Raw genomic sequence first — 27295 nt, forward strand, 5'->3', positions numbered from 1 at the left:
CCCCATCACCGCCCCAGCTCGCTAATTCTAACTCTTTACCGGTGACAATTAGCGTTAGCGTGGGGGGACCCCGTAGCCCCGCGACCTCCCGCCGAATGTCGACCTGGAATATATTTACGCACACGGCGCACCGCGGCCGTGCATGCTTCTCGCCATGCCTGTGCACTGCAAGTCACCTACTACATGGTACAGCGATGCAGCGACCGGGAGAATATGCAAGTGAGATTGAAGCCCTGGGTGGGACCCAAAGCCCTCCATAGAGCCTCGTAGACTTAGAGACCCCATAGACTTACAGAAGAGATCCATGAACATAGAGATCCACGGACTTGGATAGAGACCCACGGACTTAAATAGACACCCATAGACTTACATATAGACCCACTGACTTACATATAGACCCACTTACTTACACAGAGACCCATAGACTTACGTAGACACCCATAGACTTAAATAGAGACACGTAGACTTACGCAAGAGACTCATAGCCTTGCACAGAGATCCATAGACTTACATAAGAGACCCATAAACTAAGACCAAGGCTTAATTTCAGCCGGCTCTGTCCTGGTCAGGCTACCCGTGCAGCAAAAGATGTCCACACTCGGCCACACCACATCCAGTTTGGCCACACCGCATCCAGTACGGCCACACCGCATCCAGTTCGTCCACACCGCGTCCAGTCCGGCCACATCGCATCCAGGTCCTGGCCACATCGCATCCAGTGCGGCCACACCGCATCCAGTCCACCCACTCGCTACGCGGCCGTGGCCGGTACCACTGCTCATTTGCCACCTAATTCCGGCCGGCCGGCGTCTCGTCTCCCACGGAACGCCGCGCGTGGTTTTTTTTTCACGCATCGCGGGATTCCTCCGGTGCCGTCATTGCGTCGGGCGGACGCCGTAGGACAACAACATCCCATTTGCATCGAGATCCAACGAACTTATATTGAGCACCCACAAACTTACACCGAGACCCACACAACGTACAACACCAACACGCGCTGTGCGCACGCGTTCGCTCGAGAAGACCATCGCTCCGTTCCGATGTGTCCTCCGGCCGTGCCGCGTGTCGTTCGGCACAGTGTCCGACGTTCCGCTGCGCGTGCTGGGAGCTTCTTCGGGAGCCGAATGCTCCACTTCTGAGCACGATCTGTCCTTGCACGGCACGACCTTAAAATAATAAACCCTACCCGGCAGCAGCGGCAAGATCACCGTTGTGATTCAAAACGTGCTGAACGTTCCTTGAATGTTCCAAGCTCGAGCCGAGATTTGGCCAAAACGCAGCGGCAGCAGAACGACCGCCTCGTCAACAGGCGAAGCCGCTTATTAACCTGCGCCGTGTTCCTACTTAAAAAAAAACGACTCATCGTGTTTTAATTCCCAAACTTGCTTTTACGAGTTATCGTCTTACGCTGTCCGACCGTGTGTTAGCGTGCGTGCGCGCGCGTGTATATATACGCTATATATATAGTAAACAAGTCTTGGCTGTTCCCTCCGTAACCGTAAATCGTAGCGCAAAAAGGACAAACTCACATGAGGCCAGCGACCGTCCAAACCGGCCGCGAGCCGAACTTGGTTGTGAGCCGCGGGCTGCCGCAATAGAAGTGTCCCCTGCCGCGGTAGATCGCAGGCACTTGGCGACGCGCGTCCGCCGCGACGCGTCACCGGGGGAGGGCGCGCGCGTGTGTGTATGTGTGTGTGTGTACGACACGCGCGCGCACACGCTCGAGCACGCGCACGAGCACGCGCGTGATCGGTGAGCGCGGGGAGAAACATAAACAGGGGCGCGACGCGCACGGGACACACCTCCAACACGCGACTTCGGGTCAACGCGCGCGCGCATGCGCGTGCACCCACGCGCAACGAAGCTAGCCGGGCAGCCCTGGGACATAAGGCGAGCCTCGCTGCTGCTGTATGTTGAACTTCTTTCGCGCCGTACGTAGCCAATTGCGCTAATCGGGGGTGCGGGGGGAGGGCAACAAACTCAACACGCAAAAAGCAGTTGGAAAATAAATGAGTTTTCAATCTCCATGATTTAACAGTGCACAGCTCCGAGGGGGGAACGCGAATGAAAAGCTGCTTTAGTTCCGTGACAGGACACGTGCGTCGCTCACCCCATGCCTCACGAATCGCAACGAACAATTCATGGCACTTTCTTTAGGGCCTCTCTCTCATTTGGCTCCTTGAGATCTGGTCTGCTGCACTTGGGCACCGATTACAATGCCACCCTCATCGCCCCCCCCTCCCCATGCCGCCCCCCCCCTCCCCATGCCGCACCTCCGATTAGCGCGGTCGGCTACGTACGGTGCGATAGAAGTTCTACGTGCACACGCGCGCACGCGCACGTAACCTTGCGTAACGGCAGCAGTGGCCAAAACGCCGCGCAGCGCGATAAGGGAGCCTCGATGGTGAACACGCGAGCAAGGGGCAGACGCTTCCACGGGGGCCTCCGATTAGCGCGGTCGGCTACGCACGGCGCGAAACAATCTCACCGTACGCACCGTACATACAAAGCACACGAGCGCACCAGGAGGAGGGTAATGCCCGCCGCTAATCGCGATGGAATGCGCGAATCCGCCCATATGTGGGCATTCGCATTGGGCGCGCTGCGTGTTGCGCTTTCGCAGCGGTGGGGCGGCCGGGTTGGCTCAGGGGTCAGGGACGCTGAGCCTGCGCGGATAAGAAACCTGGGTTCGAGTCCGGATTTCAGACGCTGCCCGTGACTGACGCGGGTTTCCGTGCGTACCGTGTTGACAATAACCAACAACAGCAACAATGCGTGAAATCTTCGTTTTACACTGCAGGTTGAATAAACTGCCATACGGCAGGGTCATTGGAAGGGGTCTCGGAGGTAGCTCTGTAATATCTACTTCCAAATCGTTGCACGGCGAGACGTCAAGAGCACAATCTCAGCGGTGCCACGGTGGCGAGATGTTAACCCCCTCGCCTGGTATGCAGGAGGTCGTGATCCCAACCCTGACGCCCGCTGTATATTTGGAGTTTGCATGTTCTCGCAGTGGACGCACGGATTTTGCTCCGGGTCCTCTGGTTTTTCCCTCCACATTTAGAACCAACGTGCGTGTATTTGGCTGCTATACATTTCCACGTAGGTGATAAGCCACTTCGTTGAGCTATCGTTTGTGGCCAGGTCGCTTTTGGCTCAGTGGGCTTTACTTGATAAAATAAAAAAATAGTTTTCAGTTGAGGCAATAAAACTTCAGGAATAAGATATATAAATTCGCCACACCTGCATTGCAAGACTGACAGCGAGAACCCTATACAACGTTAAAAAAGGCACAATGCATTTATCCAGGATAAGCCACACCGAGACTCAAGGTTCTTGGGATTTTGGAAGTTTCACAAATCTCAAGGTGATCCACTCACCCTCGCCTCCACACCCCAGGATCGGAGGCTTGCCCCTTCGAGGCCGGCTCATTGCGACACACAGTGCCGGATTAAGCTAGTGCGGGGCCTGTAGTATATGTTAGAAAGGGGATCCTAAATAAAATAAATATATTAAAACATTTTTTTTTTACTTGCATAGTAAAGTTATTGTATTTTTTCATTTGCTATACAGCCAGATAATACGACAAATCGCTAAGCTTAAACACCCAGTCGTCCATAAAAGTTGAAGGCAGTATAGTACTATAGTAATAGAGCAAGTGCAGAATCACTGAACCAGAATTGATAGCTTGAAAGCGTTTAGCGCGGGGCCCACGAAAGTGCAGAGCCCGTAGCATATGCAGCTAATTTTGCTACTAGGATAATACGGCACTGACCACACTCACCGCCACAGCATCTCCAATCCGGTAGTGCCTGTCAATTACCTTTGAATGTCAGTAATTGAACTACCTCGTGCAAAGGGCGCATGTTTCACAGTGGATAACGTTTCACTGGCATTAATTTCCACATCCAATCACCCACGCCTTTAAATATACCCGAAATAGACAGCCCCTAAAAAAAAAATCTAGCAGGGTGAACCACATTCATTTTGAACTTCTTCCGCACCGTACATAGCCAACTGTGCTACAATCGGAGGTGCGGGGGACATACAACAAACTAAACAATTATAATGAAATGAGTTTTCAATCGAGATGATTTAAAAGTGCATTGCTCCAGTGGCTTCCTAATATCGGAAGGGCCGCAGAAGCGCGTCTGAAAGCGCCGGGGCGGTGCGGTGACCGTCATTGTTCGATGGTTAGCCCAAAAGCCACCGCTGCGAGGCTGACCGGAGTTCGTTCTCTTCTATTCTGCACGACTTACTGTGGTCTCGGCGTTATGAGACGCACCAGGCAATAAGACGCACCCCACCCAAACTTGTGCCCGGAGTTAATAGAGTTATGAAAATCTGGTCACACACACCGGCAAAAGACTAAGATCCCCCCCCAGTATAGCCTTAACGAGCACCATGAAGGGGTGGGTGGGCCAGCACCACGCCCGGTCGCCTTTGTCTTCCCAGTGGCAATGTTTACACATCGCACTAGGTAGTCATGTTGAGGCTGAGTCGACCTAGAGGAGGCCCAGGACCGGTTTAGATAATCGTCACTGGTGTAGGCCGTGAGCGGGGAATTGAACTTGGGTCAATGGGTTTGTGGCGACAGACGAACACACACTAACGTACACTCACACACACTAACGCACACTAACACGAATACGCACTCACTAAAACACACTCTAACACACACAAAGACACACTCGCACGCACGCACGCGCAGCACAGCGGATTATACAACACACGGCCAACGTTCTTTAATTACAGGGGTGAAAAGTGCGATCTTCTAATCCGGCAAAGACAGTAACAGTAACACTAGCAATGCTTTACCAGTGTGTGCCCTGCACCAACCCTACAGGTAAGTGAAACCAAGGCTTACCTGTGCGTGTGTGCGTATGGGGAGCGGCGATGCAACGGTTAGCGCGCTGCGCTTCGAACCCGGCGACCCAGGTTCGATTCCCGCTTACGGCTATACCGGTGACGATTATCTGAACCGGTCCTGGGTCTCTCTTAGGTCGACTCAGCCTCAAATGAGTACCTGGTACGATGTGTAAACATCGCCACGGGGGAGACAAAGACAGCCGGGCGTGGTCTTGGCCACTCGCAACAACCTCGTGTGCCTCTGCCGGCCTTCATAGGTGCTACTTGCTAACAGCACTTGCCCCAACAGTCTGTTTAGGCTGTACGGGGGATCTTTGTCATTGTTTTTATACGTAAGCAATTTAACACGTGTCAGTGTTTGTGTAAGCTCATAAACGCGCCCCTCGTGACAACATCTCCTCGTTGCCCTTTAAGCGCTTCTGTCTGTCCGTTCATCCGTCCGTCTGTCCGTGTGTGAAGGCTGCTCCCAACACAACCACCAAGAGGAGCCAAAACGACACGGGGGGGGGGGGGGGGTACAAAAGGTGCGTCGCGATTCAGAGAATGCGTCGGTCGCTTCACTTGATACCGACAGCGGCGTTCACACTCGCTAACTATACGGCCACGGAATAATAGCGATTTGCCAATTGCGCCATCCATCGCAACGGCGAAAGGGCCCTTGTTCATTATAAAACTTTCAAACTTTTTTTTTATTTGACCACGTAAGGTCCCACTGAGCTACGCAGCTCTTTTCCAGAAGCGAACTGACCACAAAGGATAGCTCAACGAAGTGGCTCATCACGTGGACATTTATGGCAGCCGAATACTCTAAACGCACGACGTGATCGAACCCACGACCTCCAGTAAACCCAGGGAGGTAAACGACGTGGAAAAGTCCATCATCGATGTATACCCGAAACGTGTTATGTTGATTCTAAATGTGGAGGGAAAAATCGAAGGACCCATAAAACATTTTTTTCCACGCGATTCACGGGGAGCGAGACACGCAAACTCCAAATATACCGCAGGTATCAGGATCGGGGATCGAACCCACGCACTACCGCATACCAGGCGAGGTAGTTAACATCTCCTAGCCACCGAGGTCGCCATCACAAACAACGCGGCGTTGAGGATCCGCGGGGTGGCAGCGGCCGAGCCGAGCGGCAACCACGCGCTCAAGTCAGGTGAGTGGAAAGATTGAGACACTTGGCCGTAAACCAGCGTATATTTATCTGCGGCCACTGTCGCCGCTGTCCCCGGGCGCATGGAGCGTGACCTAGAAATCAGAAAACGCCCGCGAAGGGATTGTAGATTGTATATATGCCGCGGCTTTTGCGATTCTCTCCCCCCTCCCGCCCCCCCCACCGGCGTCGTGGCGCGAAGACGCCGGACGACTCCGCCACGGAGGTCGCGCCGGCGAGCGTGGTGGGGCGCGGTGTTGCGCCCCTCGCACCGGTGCACGGTCCCCGGGAAGATGCCTTCACGGAGCTACTTCTGAAGTCGACGCAGGGGCAGCTCCACGACGATATCGGCACGTACGTTGAACCGAGGCGGCCACGCAGGCTGGCTGAACGCGGGTTTTCTCCCGATAGGTTCCTGAGTTTTTGGGCATTCCCAACGACGCCGCTGGTGTTAGCCACAGTCGGTCAGGAGCGAGCCCGGCTCGCGTGGCAGTCGTGTCGCTGCGGAGAACTGCACTGACACGAGCGCACTCTACGATAGCTGGGGCCAAACTGTGACCACGCGCCCTCCCCGCATGGCCTTGTGGGATCTTCGGTACTAATACAGTTTTTTTTTATTTTATTGCAGATGACGTACACGTACGTCAACGGAACGAAGGTTCGGCGGAAGGCCGCCCGAGGTGTGGCCGTGACACGTCGCGGTCGGGGGAGGCTAATATTACCGGCTGTGACTTCACAGGCAGGGCTCCTCGCTGATTCACCACTCCTTATACGACCCTGCACACCGATCGCATTCCCGCCCCCACTCCACCAACCCCAGCCCAGCCGCCACCGGCTGCCCCCACCCAGCCCCCCGCGCCAGCCCCACCACACCGGGGCACACGTCCACACACACACACACAAAGATCCCCCGTGTAGCCTTTAACAGACTGTTGGGGCAAGTGCTGTTAGCGAACACCTATGAAGACCGGGATGGCACACGTGGTGGTGGGTGGGCAACACCACGCCCGACCTCCTTTGTCTCCCCAGTGGCGATGTTTACACAGCGCACCAGCTACTCATTTGTGGCCGAGTCGACCTAGGGAAGGCACGGGACCTATTCAGATAATCGTCACTGGGAGTTGGCCGTGAGCGTGAATCGAACACCGGTAGCGCGGGGAATAAACGCACAGCATTTACAATATCACGGCTACGTCTTAACGTGCGTATCTCCTCCACACGACGCGTCCCTCCGACCCGTCTCTCGATGCTCTCTGCGTTGGAGATCGTCCGTCCAAGCGCTCGCTGGTCCAGCCTCGAGCCCGCTTTAGTTTCGGAGATCTAAAGCTAAGCAGGGATTTTGATTTGCTCATTAGCGCCGACGTGAATCATAACAACCTCTCAGCTGCTGGCCGTGTACCCTCACTGCTTCCTCGGGTCCCTCGGAGTCCTCCCCCGGAATGAAACGCTCCGTTCCCCCCTCGTCTGGGCGGGCGGGCGGGCGCGGGCAGCGCGCGCTGCCAAGCGCAATGCGCGCGCGAGTCAACTCCGAGTTATATAAACTCACACGCGGGACGCCTGCTCGGCGGGCGGCACGAGCGGAAAGACGGGACGGAGTTCTGCACGAGGACCGGATAGTTTTGAGGTCCAGCCGCGCCGCGCCCCCCCCCACCCCCACCTGAGCTGGACAGTGGGGCAAACTCAATGTCGAACGGAGTGACCGATCGGCTGTGATTGCTCGCGAGAGACACCTGTTGACGGACGTCAACATCATCATCATCTTTATTCATATTCTTTATTCTTATTCATATTCTTTATTCATATTCTTCTTCATATTCTTCTTTTCATATTCTTAGTTCTGTGAAGACGACCGTTTGTGTTATGGTCGAAACGTCGTGAGAATTTTTATTGTTTTATATATATTTTATTATTTTGTTGTTTCCCTTCAACGTGACTTTACCGAAAGAACTAAGAATATGAATTACTGCAGTCACGAAAGCTTTAAATCATCATCATCAGATGTACAAGCACAATGTGCGTGCATAATGTATGTTGATTACCATATGAATAACCCAAAGCGGAACTGGCCTTCGCACCTGATTGGCTCAGGAGGAACGACGTCACATTCATCCCCTAATTTAAGAACGAAACAGGAGGATTTCTCCACAAACCTGGCTGTCGCCTGATGATGCTAGTTGTAATTACTGGCGAAACGTCGTACTCAAGATTGTAAATGTTGTGGATTTGCTCTCCAACACACCGGTGTGCTGTACAAGTAACGAATTGGCATGTTCTGTTTACGTGACAAACCTTGTTAATTGGCTGTGTCGGGTGGTGGTCAGTTTAACGACATATTTATATTTACACGATCTAACCCAAAAAAAAAAACCTCTATCATGGATCATCATCATGAGCAAAGTGCAACGTATAGGAAAGGTGAGCATCAATGCCCGAGTCACAAACACGAAGGGGGAGGCTTCGTCACGGCTGTGACGCACTCCGCTACTCCCGACGTGATAATCTGCATCAACATCGGCCGTGCGAAGAAGCTCGCATGACCGATGCATCGCAAGCGATGTTCGTTTTTTTTTATGATCTCACCAAAGTGTTCTCCGGAGTGTAAGACGCAACCCCAAACTTTGTGCCCAGTGCCAATAAAGCCGCACAGTCTCGTGCACAAACACGCATACGCATACACACAAAGATCATCCGTATAGACCTTAACAGACTTTTTGGGGCAAGTGCTGTTAGCGAGCACCTATGAAGGCCTGATGCACAGTATTCGAACCCGCGTGATTTCATCATCAACGTACCACCAGCGGCGCTACTAATCGTCGACTGAAACGTCTGTTTCACGATTGTCGCCCTCCCACCGTAATTGCACCGAAGCAATCAAATGTCGCCGCTTCAATCGTCGCTTCCATCGTGACACCATCGACGTATCGGCATTTGCCTTGTTTCATCTGCGTGCGCCGTTTGAAGTTTGTCCTTCATCTCCGCTTTTAACTCGACCACCAAGAGTTCAACGAGGAAGAGAGATCCCCCTGCACTCGCAATGCACGGCGACTTTGGCGGCGGTGGTGGCGGCGGCGGTGGCGGTCGTGCAGTGGTTAGCGCACCACGCTACGAACCTGGCGAGCCGAGTTCAATTCCCGCTCATGGGCAACACCAATGACATTTATATGAACCGGTCCTGGGCCTTCCCTAGATCGCCTCGGCCTCAAATGAGTACCTGGTGCAGTGTGTAGTAAACATTGCCGCTCAAGAGACAAAGGTGGCCGGGCGTGGTGCTGTCCACCGTCCCCCTTCGTAGGTGCTCGCTAACAGCACTTGCCCCGTCTGTTAAAGGCTACACGGGGGATCGTTGCCTTTGAACTTTGATGGTGAACGGCGGTGGTGGTGGCGGCTACGCTGCTGCTGCTGCACGCGGCTGACTGTGACCCAGCGTTGTCGAACCAGCAGCGAGGATTGGTGGATCGCCGCGCACGAACGCCGCTAAACTCTCTCCCTTCTACCCGTGGGTGGTCAACGATGAGGTGCCGTACTGCCCTGGCTCGCCGGGTGAAGGCGGTGTAGCAGAGCGCGGACTAATCTTCATCCGCTTGAACGTCGACCCCCCCTCCCCCCCCACACGCGTGGGGTTTTTTTCCCAGGTGCTCCGGTTTCCTCCCGCAACGGTACGCACGCACGCTGAAAACATCGTAATAAAAAATAATACTTTCATTTCAAAATAGCATCGTTCATATTAATGACATCCCATAACGCTGCACATTAATGAAATAAAATACCAAATCCCTTTTTTTTTAACCAGAAGCGACCTGGCCACAAATGATAGCTCAAAAAAGCAGCTCACGTACAGCCACTACCAAGACAATATAAATAAAAACCCTACTAGCAAGAAAAATCAAAAATTCATAAACAAATCAAGAAATGGCACCAAAACAAAGAGCCCAATCTTGATCGTCCGCGGCCCCACGTTTTGCGGACCGCGCAAGCGTTGCGTGATGCAGCATAAATTCCGCTGCATCTATAAAAAAAAACCTCACCATTCATATTATCATCCTCACACTCCCACCGCTGTGGTGAGATGGCCAAACATAACTGCGCATATCTGTTGCCCCGAGATTCGAGCCGAAGAAAACAGCCCATCGACACCTTCTCCTACGACCTGGTCGCTGCCGGGTAACAAGCCGGCAGAGTTTGCGTTGCCGCTGCCGCTCGCTAAGCCTTTAAATTCGCGCGCATTCCGCGCTCGCGGCGACGCCGCCTGGCAGAACGACCACGTCCGTTGCTCAAGACCCGAGCCGGGAACTACGGCACGGCCAAAACAACACGTTGCGGAATCCAAGACGCGATGACGAACCGTAGGCACGGTGCGCCCGTCTATTTCGAGAGAGAGGAAGAGGCGATCGGTTAGGCCAGTGGTGCTTGACTCGGGATGCCCGCACTCCTCTGGGGGAGCGGGTCGCCTTTTGAGAACCAAAGGGGTTGCAAGGCTGCGGTTAAAGGTTAAGAACCCTTCGATTCTTTCAGTAAAGTCACGTAGAAAGAAAATACATTAACTAGAACACGACGTTTCGATTGCAGCGCAAGCAACCGTCATCAGGTAGAACTAAATTTGAGAGAGAGACAAAACACAGACACGGAGACACACAGACAGACACACAAGCAGAGAGAGAGACACACAGAGACCCAATGCATCTGTGTCGAGGCCTTAAATAGAGAGAGAGGGGGGGTGGGCAGAGAGAGAGGTGGGTCTGCTGGGTTAGGCGAAGGGTCAGCAACCTGCGGCTCCGGAGAGACATGCTGGCACTTTAAGGACTGCAGCGCGGCTTTTGAAATTCGAAAAAAAATGTCTCTTCTTTTTATGTTGACTGCCGACCCCCTGACCGTGGAAGTCCAGTTTACAATGGGCAGGGGTCGGCAACCTGGGGCTCTGCAGCCGTACGCGGCTCATTGAGGACTGTTTCGTGAAGTTATTTATTAAGGACCCACTGTCTCGTATTCACATGGATTGCGGCTCTTTAAATATTGAGTTCTTTACCGAATAAGAAAAAGAAAATGGCCCTTCTTATTTTGGTTGCCAACCCCTGGGTGAGGCTAACGGGAAGGTCTCGAGCCTGCACTTGAGCCAGAAGACAGGGAGTCGACAGCACGGGCGGCTAGGGGAGTGGAGTTCTAGACACGGGGGGGAGTGGGGAAGAAGGGGGGAAGCAGAGGAGAATGAGCGACCTTCCACTGAGCGCAGGCTGACCGCGGGCTCTGACAGAAGAGCCAAGGTTGCTCGAGCAGAGAGTGCGTGGAGAAGAGTAGAGTGGTACCAGAGCGGAGAGGTTCACATAATGCACAGGCCCTTATCAATCCACTGCTGCACGATGGCATTTCCATGCTGTATACGCCATAGGGGCTTGGTTGACCATACCTTCACCGTGCCGGTCAGTGTGGATTAGGCCTCGACAAGGTAAGGTAAAAGGTAAAAACAACGAGCCTACCTTTACCCTACCTTTCACCTTACCACGATACAATCACTCTATCCTACCTTTTACCCTTTAGCAGGTAAGGTAAAAAGCAACGAGCCTACCTTTACCCTACCTTTTACCCTTACCCCATACAAATTACCCGATTACAGGGTAATTACTGGGGTACTACACATGAAAAAGGTTTATAACAGGTAAATGCTAGGTAGAGCGCTTTATTCATATAGAATACTCTCGATCATTCCAATTTTACACGCTTTCTTTAAACTCACTGTTGTTGTCGTTGTATCCTCAAATCTTGTAACTCAATTTTTACCCACTTCCAAATGTGGTATCGACTGCAAACTTGGTATACTTATGTCATACTGATGACAATACTATATTCTATCATTAAAAATAAATATTTTAAACATTATTTGTTACATGTTATGTTTCGGCTTGGGTCTAATTGTCCACGGTAAGCTGACGTTGGCTGTGATTGGCCACGGCCCCCTTACATTGTGGCAAGCTTCGGGGCCACTTCCTGGAGTCGTGGAGTTCTGCCATTACTAGTACATTTCATAAAAGCGTGTTTTTAAAAAAAGTTTTAAAAAATTATTACTTATTAAATGGAAGCCACGGACTGCGCCACGGAGCTTTTAGCGGTAAACAAGGCACCGTATTTACCGGGTAATACTTCGCGCTACCTTTACCCTACTGGGTAATTCTTCCGAGCTACCTTAACCCTTCACCTTACCCCTTGGCGTGTCGACACCTTTACCCTTTTACCCGGTAAAAAAGGGTAAATTACCTTGCCGAGGCCTAGTGATGGGGAACCCACGACCAGTTCACTCTCTGTCGATGTTAGCCGCGACGGGGGAAATCGTGGGGGTCGTTTTGACCATACTTCACCACATCGGCCGGCGCGGATTATTAGTGAAGCGGGCGAGACTGCCTCGGACCGGTTCACCGCTCGGCGCCGTCGTTGGCCCTTGACCGGGAGTAGAACTCGGGTCGTCGGGCTCGTGGCACACCGTGACGCCGTTTCACGATCCGTTTTGGTTCGAAAAATTATTCAACGGCAGAGGCGGCGGTGACGGCGACGGCAACAACACCCCCCCCCCACCCCCCCCCCCCCCCCCCGGTTGAGGCTCTGTAATCGAAAATACTTCAAAGGACGATGCATTCCAGTTTACCAAGCAGGTTACATGTTACCACAGGCGGAGATAAAGTAATGCCTACGCCTTCTGCCAAACAAACTCTGCATAAATTCACGCGGGCCCTGGGCCAGCGACAATAACAAAAAAAATACAAGCTGGTAAGAGCCTACATAAAGTGAGCCTCTCTCCGGCTCGCTTGTGCCGATCGCTCGACGTTTCGCTTCCAGAATCAGAATATTTATTTATACCGCAGGAGGAGGAATCCGATGAGCTATGAAGCTCTTTTTGACAGATGTCCAGTAGGGGCACGGGATCAGAACGGTTACAACAACAAACAATACACAAAACACGATAGGGGTGCAAATTATAGGACAGATTAAACAAATCACTTAGAAATATATACAAATACAACTGTTTTATCTTAACAGGTAAAGCCCATTGAGCTATTAGCTTCTTTTTCAGAAGCGTCCTGGCCACAAATGATAGTTCAACAAAGTGGCTCATCATCATCATCGTCGTCATCATCATCGTCATCACGTGGAAATGCACAGCAGCTTCTTCGGTTCAATGCCCGTCACGTTGCTGAAGAAGAACATCGCGGGGCGACATGATGGCTGACCCTCGCTCGGGCTGCGGAACCTAAAATTCTTCCTTCGTATGGCATGTGAGCAACAGTCTGTGTCGATGATGCCACAGTTGGATGTTAAGGCCCTTCAACCAATCCAAGGCGGTGGTAGACGCAGTGCGGATTGCAGCGATATCGCCGGGGTGGATGGCCCACTTGTCGGTGACGCGTTTTATGGTTTGGGCTTTACAGGCATCTCAAACGTATTGGTGGAAGTAGCCCACCAACCCCCCCCCCCACCCCGTCCGTGTGAGTTCCTCTAGTTCCCGAAGAAGCTAGCGGTGGCGCGTGGAGCGAAACGTCGAACTTCGCGCCGTACGTAGCCAACCGCTAATCGGGGGGGGGGGGGGGGGGTGCGGGCGGAAGGGCAACAAACGAAACACAAAAAGCGGTTCTCAAGAAATTAGTTTTCAATCGAGATGGTTTAAAGACTCGCAGCGCCGCACGGCAGCGCAACCGCGGCAAAATCACGCGGCAACACGAGCCCCGGAGGTACGGAAATGAATGCGTTGCTGTGAAATGCTGCGATGTTACATAAAGTTCTGGGCATGCCAGCCCTGAAATAAACAATGCCACCACTTGAGTGACGGCTGAAATTGTAATTTTGTTTTTTGCACAATTATCTAAAGTTATTTATTTTTATTTACTCAGGGAAGCCTCAGCCGTACGTTAAGACTTTCATCAGGGGTCCTACGTGATACGTGGGCGAGGGAGAGCGGCGGCACAGCGCCATGAACCCGGCGGCCTGAGTTTGCTTGCCAGCTACGACAAACATCGGTGGCGAGTGATTTCTGTATTGGCATCGGGGGTAACCACCTTCACCGCAAACCCGGATTGACCAGCGTGGTGAAGTATGGTCAAACAACCCGCAATGAGCAACGCAGCGCAAGGAGGCCTTCATTTCGCAGTTGATTGCCCAAGGGCTGTAAATGCTTACATAATAGGTACTCACGGCATGTAGCGAGTGATCCATTCGTCATATTTTCGTCCATGTTGTACTGCACTGATCACCTTCGCTTCATCAAAAAAAAAACACCTGAATTTCAATGCTGATGATGAAAGTAGATCAAAGTTAGAATAACTTTCAGCCCTTTATCAATCGACTGCTGGACAAAGGCCTCCTCCTACCCACGCTTTGAAAGTCAAAACATTGTACAAGCACACTGCACCACGCCGGTCAGTGGCAACTGGTGCAGGAGGGGGAGGGCAGGCAAGGTTGAGATATATCGCTCCCCACTGATGTTAGCTGGCCACACAGGAAAATTAAAATTGTGTTGTTCAGAGAAATGGAAGGAACCAGAAAATAGGTGGGGGGGGGGGGGTACCTAACAGAGAATGGCTTGACGACAACATAACATCATCTTGGTTCTTTCGGTGAAGTCACGTAGAATGGAAACAAAATAATAAAAAATAAAACATAATAAAATAAAATTATCACGAACGTTTCGGCCACAACACAAGTAGCCTTCTTCAGGTGAAGAAACAGGACTGTCCAGAAGACAGCGCTTGAGTGAACACTGCCAAGCATGGGCAGCGTCTTTTAAGCTGTGTGGGAGGAATTAACATATGAATTAGCGTGTTAATATGAGGGACAAGCTATGGAACGGAGTAGGGGGGCTGAGTAAAAAAGAAGAAAACAGCCACGGTGAGCTGCTCTGTCCTGTGTTGCGTTATAACTATGCTATAAACTGGACCACTATACAATACAATATTATACCTTCCAATCTAAACTACATGGTATAATATCATATCCATAGACAAATTCCACCTTTCAATTATGCAATGCGTTACTATACACTACCCTATACTTTAGACTATAAAATATTAGACTTGTAATATTACACTATGTCTTATTCTATCAACCCTACTGTATACCACACTGCTGTATATTCACTATACAATTACGATACTATATATTGCCTTGTGAATTATGTTAAACGTTACAATGTTATACTATTTATTATTATACAACATGCTATAAACCATACCATTGACCGTCGTGTGAAAAGTATTAAGACAACATAACAGATCGGTGCCAAAAAGATGTGGCACCGCTTAAGCATATTGGCACAAGACACAGAGAGGAACGTGGAAAGAAATTACGAAATGTGCACTGGACTCCAACGGGCTATCTGCCCACGGATCGTGATGACGGAGATGATTGATGTTAGCCGTGGACGTGAATCGAACTCAGACAGAGAGTCTGAGCCTCTCTGTCTGAGCCTCTCTGTGTCGGCACTGCCCCCCCAGTATCTGCCAAGGTCATGCTACGCTCAACGGGGGGGGGGGGGGCACAACAACGCCACGTCGTGCTCGAATCGTAAATGTCGTGGCTCCACTCTCCAACACACCACCGGTGTGCTGAACTAGTAACTAATTGGCGCGTTTTGTTTACTTCACAAACTCTTACTGATTGGCTGTGTCGGGCGGTGGCGGGTTTAACAACACATTCATATTTACGCGATACAACCCCAAAAATATATATTTATCATGAATATTGGCCGCGGAACCTACGTGTGAAGCTGCTACCGCTACGGCACTTTTAGATCTAGACTGAAAACTAATTTCTTGAGAACCGCTTTTTGTGTACAGCTTGTTGTCCTGCCCCCCCCCGCACCTCCGTTTAGCGCGGTTGGCTACGTACGGTCCGAAAGGAGTTCAACACACACAAACACGTTTCTTTGCGCACTTTTCAGAACCAGGTTTGCGGGCCGTACCTCGTGTGGCGTTCGGCACCGACGCCCGACGTTTCGCTCGCCGTGCTGACAACTTCTTCAAGAAGTGATTAGCCAAACCCGCGACGTTATTTCCTACGCCCAATGGACATGAACCACACCGATTAAGCAACTGAACGGAGAAGGCTGCAAAGTTTGGCTCAAGGTAGGGACGAGGAAAACCATAAGGACGGACGTATTAAGCAGCGAATATCACAGCCTACTGTTCAGACAACTACGAAACAAGTTCGGAAAAAATCATGCAAGAAATGTGCAAAACTTTCCAACGGAACGCGGGACGACGGAAGATCACTGCGTGTCCGGACTCTGGATGGAGAAAGAGGAGGAGGGGGGGAGGAGGAGGAGGAGGTAAAAACAAGAAGAATAAGAATGGAAAATTCCGCTGACACACAGCGGCGGACACAGAGGGTGGGCACTCACCTCCCGGCTCCGATTGCTAAAAAGAAAAAAATGGTCCAGTGCCAGGCGAGGCCTCTGCCAGTTTGGCATTTGAGGAGCGGTCCGAGCACACTCGAGCCAGTTCCCGGTCCGGTGGCGCGCAATCCGGTGCCAACTTTTTGGCGGAAGCGTCAAAAAATCATCCGGGGGGGACGTAAAAGTATAACTGAAAAGTTTTTTTAAACGCCGGTGCCTACTCCCGCCGCGGAGAAGGAGCAAATGAAATTCCGCTCACGTGTGGAAGAGCCGGACGGATTGTTGGATTACGAGACTGGGAGAGATGGCGGTGGTTGTCAAAGACCTTCATCCAGTTGTGGATAGATCACGGTTACCGCTGCTGATGGTGATGATAGGGGCATTAGCATGCATCACCCCGATTCATGACCCTCGCATACAGGATTAGAATTCACGTTTTTGTTCCAATCAAGGTCAAGAGGTCATAATGGCCAACGCTTCCGAGGCCACCACGTCTGCCCCTTGGTTCCTTCCTTCCACAAGATCTTGTCGCCATCCCTCTTAACATTATCACACTGAGTTACGCAACATTTCATGAATAAAAAAAAATACAACCGCCGATGTCGATTCTGATCAGCTGAAATACCCCTCTCACCTCTTAAAGGAGACCCAGAGACAGACACTGGCAAAGGTCAGGCCGCCCTGGTTAAGCCTGTGAGTGCACAGGAAGTACCTCGTGCAAGTTACCGCAGCGTTATTTGATAACAGAGTAGGTCACGGTCAACATCTGCTACAACACCGGTGGGGTGAAGTTGTAACTAATTGGCGCGTTGTTTACATGATAAACCTCACCGGCTGCCGGGTGGTGGAGGATTACGACGCATTTATACTAACGCGATCTAACCCAAAAGCCTTTATTATGAATAACATTGGTCGCGAAAACTTCTGCTGAAACAAAAACAAAACAATGCCCGCATCGAAATAACCACTCGTAACGTCGTGCCACAACGGCAGGCCGGTGCTGCGTCACTTTGTGCCACACAGGGGCAGCTGCCATCAGGGGGTCCCCCCAGACCAGGGGTCGGCAACCAAAATAACAAAAACTCCTCAACATTTCCAAAGCCGCAATGCAACGTGAAACACACGAGACGGCGGTCCTGGATAAAATATCGTCGCGAAGCGGTCCTTAAAAGAGCCGCAACTCAGCTCCGGAGCCGCAGGTCGCCGACCCCTGCCCTCGACTAAAACAACGAATAGAACCCACAGCTGTGGGCACCGGAATAATTGAGGTGGAGATGCGATGCGAGGCGCTCTGATGATGCTGGGGGATTCGTCCAAATCAGGCACGCTACAAATTCACGATCCGTAATCCCTATTCTCAAACGACAACCACTCCAACGGCGGCAACAACAACGACGATCACGACGACGACGACGGCGGCGGCGGTGGTGGCGGTGGTGGTGGCGCAAAACGGTAATGAAGATGGACAGCCAATGACAAGGGGCTGGGGGTCGGCTGTCGACGATGACGAAGACGAAGCCGCTATTTTAATCAACACCGACTGGCTCAGCACCACGGCTCCCGTCCAGCGGATTGAACTGCTGACCGCCACAAAGCCCCCCCCAACACTGCCCCCAATCCATGCAGCAGCCGCCTACCCGCCCCCCCCCCCGGCTAAGTCCGGCGTGCGCTGGTGCCTTCTTTGGCAGGTGCCCTCGCGACCGTCGCGGATTTCCAGACTTTTTTTCTATGCTCCTGTCGCTCGACGTTCCCCGCTGCCCCCGCACGGCCGCCCCACGCCCATGTGTGCGCCGACGTTGAAGAGTGAAAATAATGACAAGAGTTATTTTAGTGACCCCCCCCCCCACTTAAGACGGTCACCCCATCGCGCGCTTTCAGGTGCGCTTCTGCGGCCGTCTGGAATGCTCTTCCTTGCCGATATTATAGGAGCTACTGGAGCTATGCACTTTTAAGTTGTCTACATTGAAAATTGTATTCTTTAGAACTGCTTGTTGTGTTCCGTTTGCTGCTCTTCCCCCGCACCTCCGATTAGCGCCGTTGGCTACGTACGGTGCGAAAGAAGTTCAACGTGCGTACGTACAGAATTTAAGACACGGTAACCTTACAAAGTACGCCCTGAGAATTAGAAACAAGAAGTCTAGAACTCTATACTCCACCTCGGGCCATGCTTACAGCAACATCAGCGTCCAATTGCAAGGCGAGTCAGTGGATCTGTATGTGTTTACACATGTATGTGTTTACACATACATGTGTAAACACATACATATATAAACACATAGAGATATAAACACATACACATATAAACACATACATATATAAACACATACATATGTATATAAACACATACGAAGGCGAAGATCCCCCAAATAGCCTATAGAGGCAGTAGGGGCAAGTGCCGCAAGCAATCAGCTATGAAGCCCTCACGCCCAGCCGCCTTTGTCTCCCCAGTGCTGATGTTTCCACACCGTACAAAGTTCTCATATAAGGCTGGGGGAGAGGCCCAGGTCCGGTTGACATATTCGCCACTGATGTTGACTAAACGCGGGAATCGAACCCAGGTCAATCAGGTACAATAGCCAAGTGTCCTAACCAAAGCCCCAAGGAATGTCGCCAGATCAATCTCGTCAGACCTCGTCAGATCTCTGCAGCTAATCGAGTTTGTGCCTGGCTAGCGATTGAACGGGCGGCCACCAATCACAACGGTTGTCAAAGGCTGCGAGGATCGATGTCGCAGGCAATACAGCAAATGATCCTTCGTTGTTCCGTACTTCTACGCCCTCTGTTTTCACAAACCCGCGTGAAGTACGGACGGTCAAACAACAACTACAACAACCCACGCATAGCGCTACGTGTGGATCGATGGGGGAGGCACTCACACTATATCGGGTGGGCAAGGGTTAAACCTTTTACAAGGAATCATGTTCACATTAACCACAATACTTGTGGTCAGAATGAAAAAAAAACATACTCTGATAATAATATATGCATATATATGCATACATTTTCAGAGTACGTTTTTGTATATATGCATATATTATCGGAGTATGTTTTTTGTTTACATTCTGACCACAAGTATTGTGGTTAATGCAGACATGATTCCGTGTAAAAAGGTTTCAGTTTGGTGTTTAAACATCTTACCACCAGCTTTGTTGCCAAAAAAAAATGTGAAAACCTTTTCTCGAACAAACGATTGTTTATCCTGGCCGAGAGATCGACCTCCCCCCCACCCCGCCACACCGCGTGGGCTCGTGTTACGCGCGCCACGATGTCCTCTCTCGGCACGCGTAACAAAACAACAACAACAAACGCGGAATGAGAAGCGATCGCAAAACAACAACTCAAGTGGTGGGGATAGGCGCAGTGGTTAGCGCGCTGCACTCTTCCATTGCCGGTCACTGCAGCCGATTAACGTTCCCGGCACGCTGTTCCGGGAAATTGTTTTGGCACGACACATCCATCTCCTCGCCTTATATTTGTCTTTTTTTATTTATAAACAAAACACCTGTTCACGACAGGATTAGTATGGATAGGCGTACTTTGGGCTCTCAGTGGCAGTGCCTTACGCCAATAATCCCTGTGACAAGCTGGCCTGGTCGCGGCGGAAATGATCGAGTGAGAGATTGAAGCCCTCCTCACCAACCAGGCATTGACCGTTGTGGTGAAGTATGGTTTAAAAAAACAAACACTATCCCTCAAATAGGCATGGCGTGTAAGGGCCTTCATCAATTGGTGGATTTTATTGCTATATTACGGAACAGAACTACTCTCTAAGAACTGCGTTAAAAGATTATTGTTTTATAGCAGGCATGTCACTATGGTTAATTATTATCATCATCAGCCATTGTCTATCCACTCCTGGAGGGAGGACTTCCCAAGCCATCGCCATCCTTCAGTCTTGCGACGGATGCAACAATCCATTGAGCTCCCGCACACAAATATATTTAATCCCTCCACCTCCACGATGGGCAGTCTCGTTCTTCATTGCAAGGCCTGTGGGCTCCTAGGGGCCCCTGGTGGCCATGTGAGTATGTTGTCACACACACAAATGTGACAACACAAATGTGACAACACCCCATCGTGCTGTCAAACCCCAATGGATTAAAATGTGTGATGGCCCTCTAACTGATGTCTTATCGGTGAAAGTGCCCCCCCCCCCCCCTGAAAATGAGTGAAGAACACTGGCATGGACGGTGTCTTCCCTCTGTTTTGATACTCCGACTGATGCTCCTGTTGTTGTAGAGTGACTCATGCAGCTAGCTTATGGCTGCAGGGTTTGGTGGTACATGTTATGTCATTTATTGTGAAAATTCGGTCACAGTCCCTATGATCACTGTTACATTGTTTTTATGGCTTTATTTTGGCGATTTCGAAAACGGTTTTTTTGGTTTGGCCATGTTTGTTTGTTATAGTACGGAGTTAGACTGACGGTCTTAATCTAAGTTGTCTTGTGGTTGTTGTTGTTTGACTTGCATCCCACTGGGATGTTTGCACACAGTGTTGGTGTACGGTGCTTTTTCTGAAATATTTTTATGTTTTTGCCTGGATTTTCTGTCTGCACAGTCACACATAGTCACTTTAAGATGTTTTCTTGTTCATGTTTTTGTTTGTTGCGGTTGCACCCGAGTCAAGAGCCGAATGGCTCACAGGGCTATACCAAATAAATGAAACTGAAACTGTTGGTTGCCACTCCATGATTAGACTTGACCACTGACCATTATTCCTTCGGCCAAAACCCGCACACTTTACTTAGCAGTCAACAAAGATGTTTATGTACTTAACTTTCGTACATTAAAGTAGAGCAGAGATGGCGTGATTTGACCAAAGATATTTTTTAATGATGAAAACAGCTCAGCAACCGCCACCACCACCACACTGCCATCTGCGAGTGACAGTCGTTTTTTTTAATCTCCAGTAGAACAGAATATCAGAATCAGAGTATGTATTCACACTGGAGGAACCCGATGAACTATCAAGCTCTTGTTCACAGATGTCCAGTAGTCTTTCACAGATGTCCTGTACAGATGTCCTCCTGGACAAGGCCATAGAATCTCACTGGACGTATTCCCGCGAGTGCGCAACAGGGCATGTTTGTACCAGAGGAGAGAGACGTGTGGGACTGCTCGCACGGTCTCCATTCGGAGCGGGTGGTGCAGTGATTAGTGATTATGTAGCCGCCCCCCCACTCCTCATCCCCGCCGCCTTGACCTGCGAGGTGAAGTATAATCCATAAAACTGAGGTGAAGTATGGTTAAATAACTCCCACGAGATGGGGGTCGTGGTGGGTTGATTTGACAAAAGGCGGGGGCAGTGCAGTAACGGCGTGACCCGCGGTTCTTTTACGAACGTAACCGTAACAAGTCACGAACGACGACGACAACAACAACAAACAGCGGCGCGTGAAGTGCGCGTTACCTTGACTCCCAGGGGCGGCGGCGTCGTGTAAACAACCCCCCACAATGCACAGCTCCGATCGGTTTGTTTACTGGGCTCGAGGCCACGCCCCCTCCCCCCCGCCGTGACGAGACCACACCCCACCTTGGTGACTAGCCACGCCCATTGTCGCGAAGCAACGCCCCCAGTTTTTCGTTTGGTTCGCTAGACCTGAGGCGAAACCACGCCCCCAGTTTCTGGGCCGCTCACTCGGCCATGTTCATTGCTATGAAGTAACGCCCTCTCACGCTTCCGGCCCGCTCACTAGACCACGCCCACGTTGACGAGACCACGCCCATCTGCCCAACATTTCCCCACGCTCGTTCGGAATGAGAATCTTGAAACGGGAGAAATCCGATGAGCCTCTGAAGCTTATATTTTTGGTTATTTCGGTAAAGCCACGTAGATAGAAAAGAAGAAATAATAACGTTAAAATGTATACATTGAAAATAATAAAAGCAAAAAAATATATTTTCTATTTATTATTTTATTTTCTATCTACGTGACTTTACCGAAAGAACCAAGAATATTAATTCCAGCAGTCACGAAAGTTTTAAGTCAAAATAGAGCTATGAAGCTCTTTATTTTGTTAATTCTATTCTGGCGCACCAGAGGCAGCGCGCAGTGCGTGTTCTTCAGGAGCTAGTTGCTTAATTCTTGATTTGAAGCTTTCGAAAAATTATAATCCAGCAGTAGAGCTGCTGAGCCAGCGAGAGAGCTGTTACAGCAACAAAGTTGCTCATGTCGAAGCTCTGCCTGCTCGCCACTACGATAGCGCTTCAGGAGTTAGATTGCGTAGATGATTTTACTGATATAAATGTCCACATGAGCCGCTTTGTTGAGATATCATTTGCGGCCAGGTCGATTCTGAAAAATAGGTTAATGCCTCAGTGGTGTTTTTTGTTTTCTGGAAGACTTTGCTGTTTTTAGGCAGTCGCCCTCCAGCAACAACAGAGAGCAGAGGAGCGACGCGCACAACAACGATCGGAGCGCCGGGCGGCTAAAATAGAGCAAGTTGGCACAGTGGGGGGGGGGGGGGGGTAGTACAGCTGGGTGGATCTACCGGTCATCTCAGTCAGTCAACCCACGGCGCCTGCTGCGTCTGTCCCCGAGACCTCCTCCTTCACGTGGCCTCAAAGTGCACCTGGCCTGGCACAGGCCCCTTGGTGACGTCACCGCCACTTAGTAGCAAATGGCTGTTGTAGTTAATTGTGTACCACTGCCAACATCAGCAACACCAGATCATTTGATTTAATAATCTGGCTGTGTGCGTACAATGTTGGGCAACTCCATAAAGCGGGGAGAGGTCGAAGGGTGAGGTCACTAAACCGTGTCTAGGTGTTCTCTCAAAACTCACCTGTTTCGCCTGGCATACACAAACCTGTCAACCCCTTATCAGTGCGCCTATCTTATTACAGATCAATTTAGACCTTATTGGTCACCCCGTGCCCTTATAAATCTCAACATTCATCCTACAAAGTCCCATCACAAGGGAGAAACACAAACAAATAGACAAACATGTACAGGAATACGGGTAAACCGTATGGGTTGACAGGTATGCATACACTTCCCATGTATGACCAGTGGACTTTGGACTTTATAGTACCGTATTTATATTTCCTAACCGCTGAGATCCCTGCATGAACTGCGCCTACTAAATGTCAATTATTATTAATAGGTGTATTAGAAAATAAAAACTCGCGAGAAAATGCCTAAATTTTCAGCATTCGAAAGTTACCCAAATTCCCGATAGGAGACCCCAATAAATCGCGAGATATTGCTGTTTGAAGCACTTTATAAATAAGTAATATTTTAAAAAAAACTTTTTTTAAACACGCTTTTATGAAATGTACTAGTAATGGCAGAACTCCACGACTCCAGGAAGTGACCCCGAAGCTTTCCACAACGTAAGGGGCCGTGGCCAATTACAGCCAACGTCAGTTGACCGTGGACAATTAGACCCAAGCCGAAACATAACACATAAAAAAAGAATGTTTAAAAATATTTATTTTTTATGATAGAATATAGTATTGTCATCAGTATGACATAAGTATACCAAGTTTGCAGTCGATACCACATTGGGAAGTGGATTAAAATTGAGTTACAAGATTTGAGGATACAACAACGACAACAGTGAGTTTAAAGAAAGCATGTAAAATTGGAATAATCGAGAGTATACTATATTAGTTAAGCGCTCTACCTAGCATTTACCGTTATAAACCTTTTTCATGTGTAGTAGTACCCCAGTAATTACCCTGTAATCGGGTAATTTGTATGGGGTAAGGGTAAAAGGTAGGGTAAAGGTAGGCTCGTTGTTTTTACCTTTTACCTTACCTTGCCGAGGCCTAATCCACACTGACCGGCACGGTGAAGGTATGGTCAACCAAGCCCGTATGGCGTATACAGCATGGGAATGACATCGTGCAGCAGTGGATTGATAAGGGCCTGTGCATTACGTGAACCTCTCCGCTCTGGTACCACTCTACTCTTCTCCACGCACTCTCTGCTCGAGCAACCTTGGCTCTTCTGTCAGAGCCCGCGGTCAGCCTGCGCTCAGTGGAAGGTCGCTCATTCTCCTCTGCTTCCCCCCTTCTTCCCCACTCCCCACCCCGTGTCTAGAACTCCACTCCCCTAGCCGCCCGTGCTGTCGACTCCCTGTCTTCTGGCTCAAGTGCAGCCTCGAGACCTTCCCGTTAGCCTCACCCAGGGGTTGGCAACCAAAATAAGAAGGGCCTTTTTTTTCTTATTCGGTAAAGAACTCAATATTTAAAGAGCCGCAATCCATGTGAATACGAGACAGTGGGTCCTTAATAAATAACTTCACGAAACAGTCCTCAATGAGCCGCGTACGGCTGCAGAGCCCCAGGTTGCCGACCCCTGCCCATTGTAAACTGTAATTCCATGGTCAGGGGGTCGGCAGTCAACATAAAAAGAAGAGACATTTTTTTTCGAATTTCGAAAGCCGCGCTGCAGTCCTTAAAGTGCCAGCATGTCTCTCCGGAGCCCCAGGTTGCTGACCCTTCGCCTAACCCAGCAGACCCACCTCTCTCTCTGCCCACCCCCCCTCTCTCTATATTTAAGGCCTCGACACAGATGCATTGGGTCTCTGTGTGTCTCTCTCTGCTTGTGTGTCTGTCTGTGTGTCTCCGTGTCTGTGTTTTGTCTCTCTCTCAAATTTAGTTCTACCTGATGACGGTTGCTTGTGCTGCAATCGAAACGTCGTGTTCTATTTAATGTATTTTCTTTCTACGTGACTTTACTGAAAGAACCGAAGGGTTCTTAACCTTCTACCGCAGCCTTGCAACCCCTTTGGTTCTCAAAAGGCGACCCGCTCCCCCAGAGGAGTGCGGGCATCCCGAGTCAAGCACCACTGGCCTAACCGATCGCCTCTTCCTCTCTCTCGAAATAGACGTGCGCACCGTGCCTACGGTTCGTCATCGCGTCTTGGATTCCGCAACGTGTTGTTTTGGCCGTGCCGTAGTTCCCGGCTCGGGTCTTGAGCAACGGACGTGGTCGTTCTGCCAGGCGGCGTCGCCGCGAGCGTGGAATGCGCGCGAATTTAAAGGCTTAACGAGCGGCAGCGGCAACGCAAACTCTGCCGGCTTGTTACCCGGCGGCGACCAGGTCGTAGGAGAAGGTGTCGATGGGCTCTTTCCTTCGGCTCGGATCTCGGGGCAACAGATATGCGCAGTTATGTTTGGCCATCTCACCACAGCGGTGGTCGGGGGTTTATCATGTCGGGTGGTCGTCGTCTTCACATCACGTTGTGACCGAGGATGAAGTCATCTTGACATCTGAATATCGGAGCTGCGCGTGATCGTGACACCAGCGGCTGACGTGGGCGCCCTCCCCTCCAATGTTGACGCTGCGATTTGACATCTTCTCGATCACTCTCTATCGCTCCTTGTACGCGTTAAAAGTCGCTCAATTTTTTTTCTATGTCGCTACGATCCGTTTTTTTCTTCCCATCCCTCTCGCCGGGCAAACTCAAACGTCAATAAATATCGACAACAGCATCGCTCAGCTGGCAACACTGTTTGCGTGCGATCAGCTCTGTGTAACTGCATTGACACTGGGCGTACGATCGAGGGGTTCGTCTTAGGGGCCATCCATTTAGTACGTATGTAGTGAATCCAACTGAGTCGCAGACGTTGTTCTTTAGAGGCAACACTTTTATTCGGAACATCAACACGTAACACAAAGGGGTGACTGCCCCTTCACCAGATACAGCCTAGGGTGGTGGCCACCCAGCTAACTACCCTATACGGAGGAGTTACAGCTACGAAGGGTCTGACCCTCACTCAGGTCCCGGCCACGTGTCGGTGCCTGTAGAGCTTCCAGCTTGTAGGACGTAGAGCCTCAATGCTTGTAAGGCGTAAAGCTTCAATGCTTGTAGGGCGTAAAGCTTCCAGCTTGAGACGTAGAGCTTCCAGCTTGTAGGGCGTGGAGCTTCAGCTTGTAGACGTAGAGCTTCAGCTTGTAGAATGCAGTGACCCCGGTCCCTCTCAGGGACCCGCCTTATATCCCCCTGGGTCGGGGCTGGCCCCGCCCTTGGCCCCGCCCACCTTCTAGAGCATTCCAGCTCCCTCTCGATCCCTCTCGAGAGCTCTCTGTGGACACTCCGGATCACGTTCTAGATTTGAAGCTTTCGTGACTGCAAGGATTCATACTCTTTGTTTTTTTCTTCGGTAAAATCACGTGACTTTACCCAAAAAAAAACAAAGAGTCCGGATCACGTGTCTACGAGGTCAACCAGAGTGCCATGGCCCGGGGCAACCCTGCCCCTGGGCTGACACTCTCCCACTCCCCCTTGTGGGAGCACGCCACTGCACGCTATGCGTGGTGCCCGCGCTAACCCAGCGCACGCCAAGCCCCGCTAGGGCTGGTACTGCACCCGCTTACGGGGTATACGCGATGACGGTGCATCGCGCGCCACGGCTATCTCGGGCCGGCACCATCCAGTGACATCACCGATGTCACTACACGTACGCAAAAGTCTGTCAAACCTTGACCCCCCCCCTCCCTGTACGCACGCGGACTTTCTACAGCCCCCACCCACCTGCGTACGTACGCCTGACGCACCCCCCGCCCGCCCCCCAAATCCTATAGAACAGCCGATATTTAATCCACGCAGAAACGAGCAAGGATTAATAATATTAACGTGTTTAAGCAAAAAGGAAGTCCACCGCCGGACTATCTAACTTACCTCAGCTGGCGCTGAAACACTCATCCTTCAATGCCTTATTATATACCGAATCAATGACTTCAGCTCTCTAAAACGGACTCTCTCGACTCCATATGATCCAAAATACACTGCTAGGCTTCTCATCCACACTTGTAAACGAGACCACGTCAAATTTTGATTTAAAGCTTTCGTGACTGCAGTAATTCATATTCTTAGTTCTTTCGGTAAAGTCACGTTGAAGGGAAACAACAAAATAATAAAATATATATAACAATATATAAA

General features: G+C 50.7%; 1 protein-coding gene across 5 annotated transcripts in view; it reads right to left on the reverse strand.

Moving 5' to 3' along the window:
- The window catches only part of LOC116952233 (inositol hexakisphosphate kinase 1-like), a 52905-nt gene extending 31001 nt beyond the window's left edge, over positions 1-21904 (reverse strand). For 3 of the 5 annotated variants that reach the window (XM_032971404.2, XM_032971407.2, XM_032971403.2), the window contains exon 1: positions 21811-21904. The gene's annotated coding sequence lies outside the window, so the exon portion shown is untranslated. Of the gene's footprint in view, positions 1-1529; positions 2223-21810 lie in introns of those variants that run through there. The other 2 variants (XM_032971406.2, XM_076074176.1) reach the window with 2 other exon arrangements.
- Positions 21905-27295: the final 5391 nt, after the last annotated feature.

Source organism: Petromyzon marinus, chromosome 46 (genome assembly GCF_048934315.1).
Source record: "Petromyzon marinus isolate PM22_M1 ecotype Great Lakes invasive population chromosome 46, UKy_Petmar_22M1.pri1.0, whole genome shotgun sequence".
NCBI lineage: Eukaryota > Metazoa > Chordata > Hyperoartia > Petromyzontiformes > Petromyzontidae > Petromyzon > Petromyzon marinus.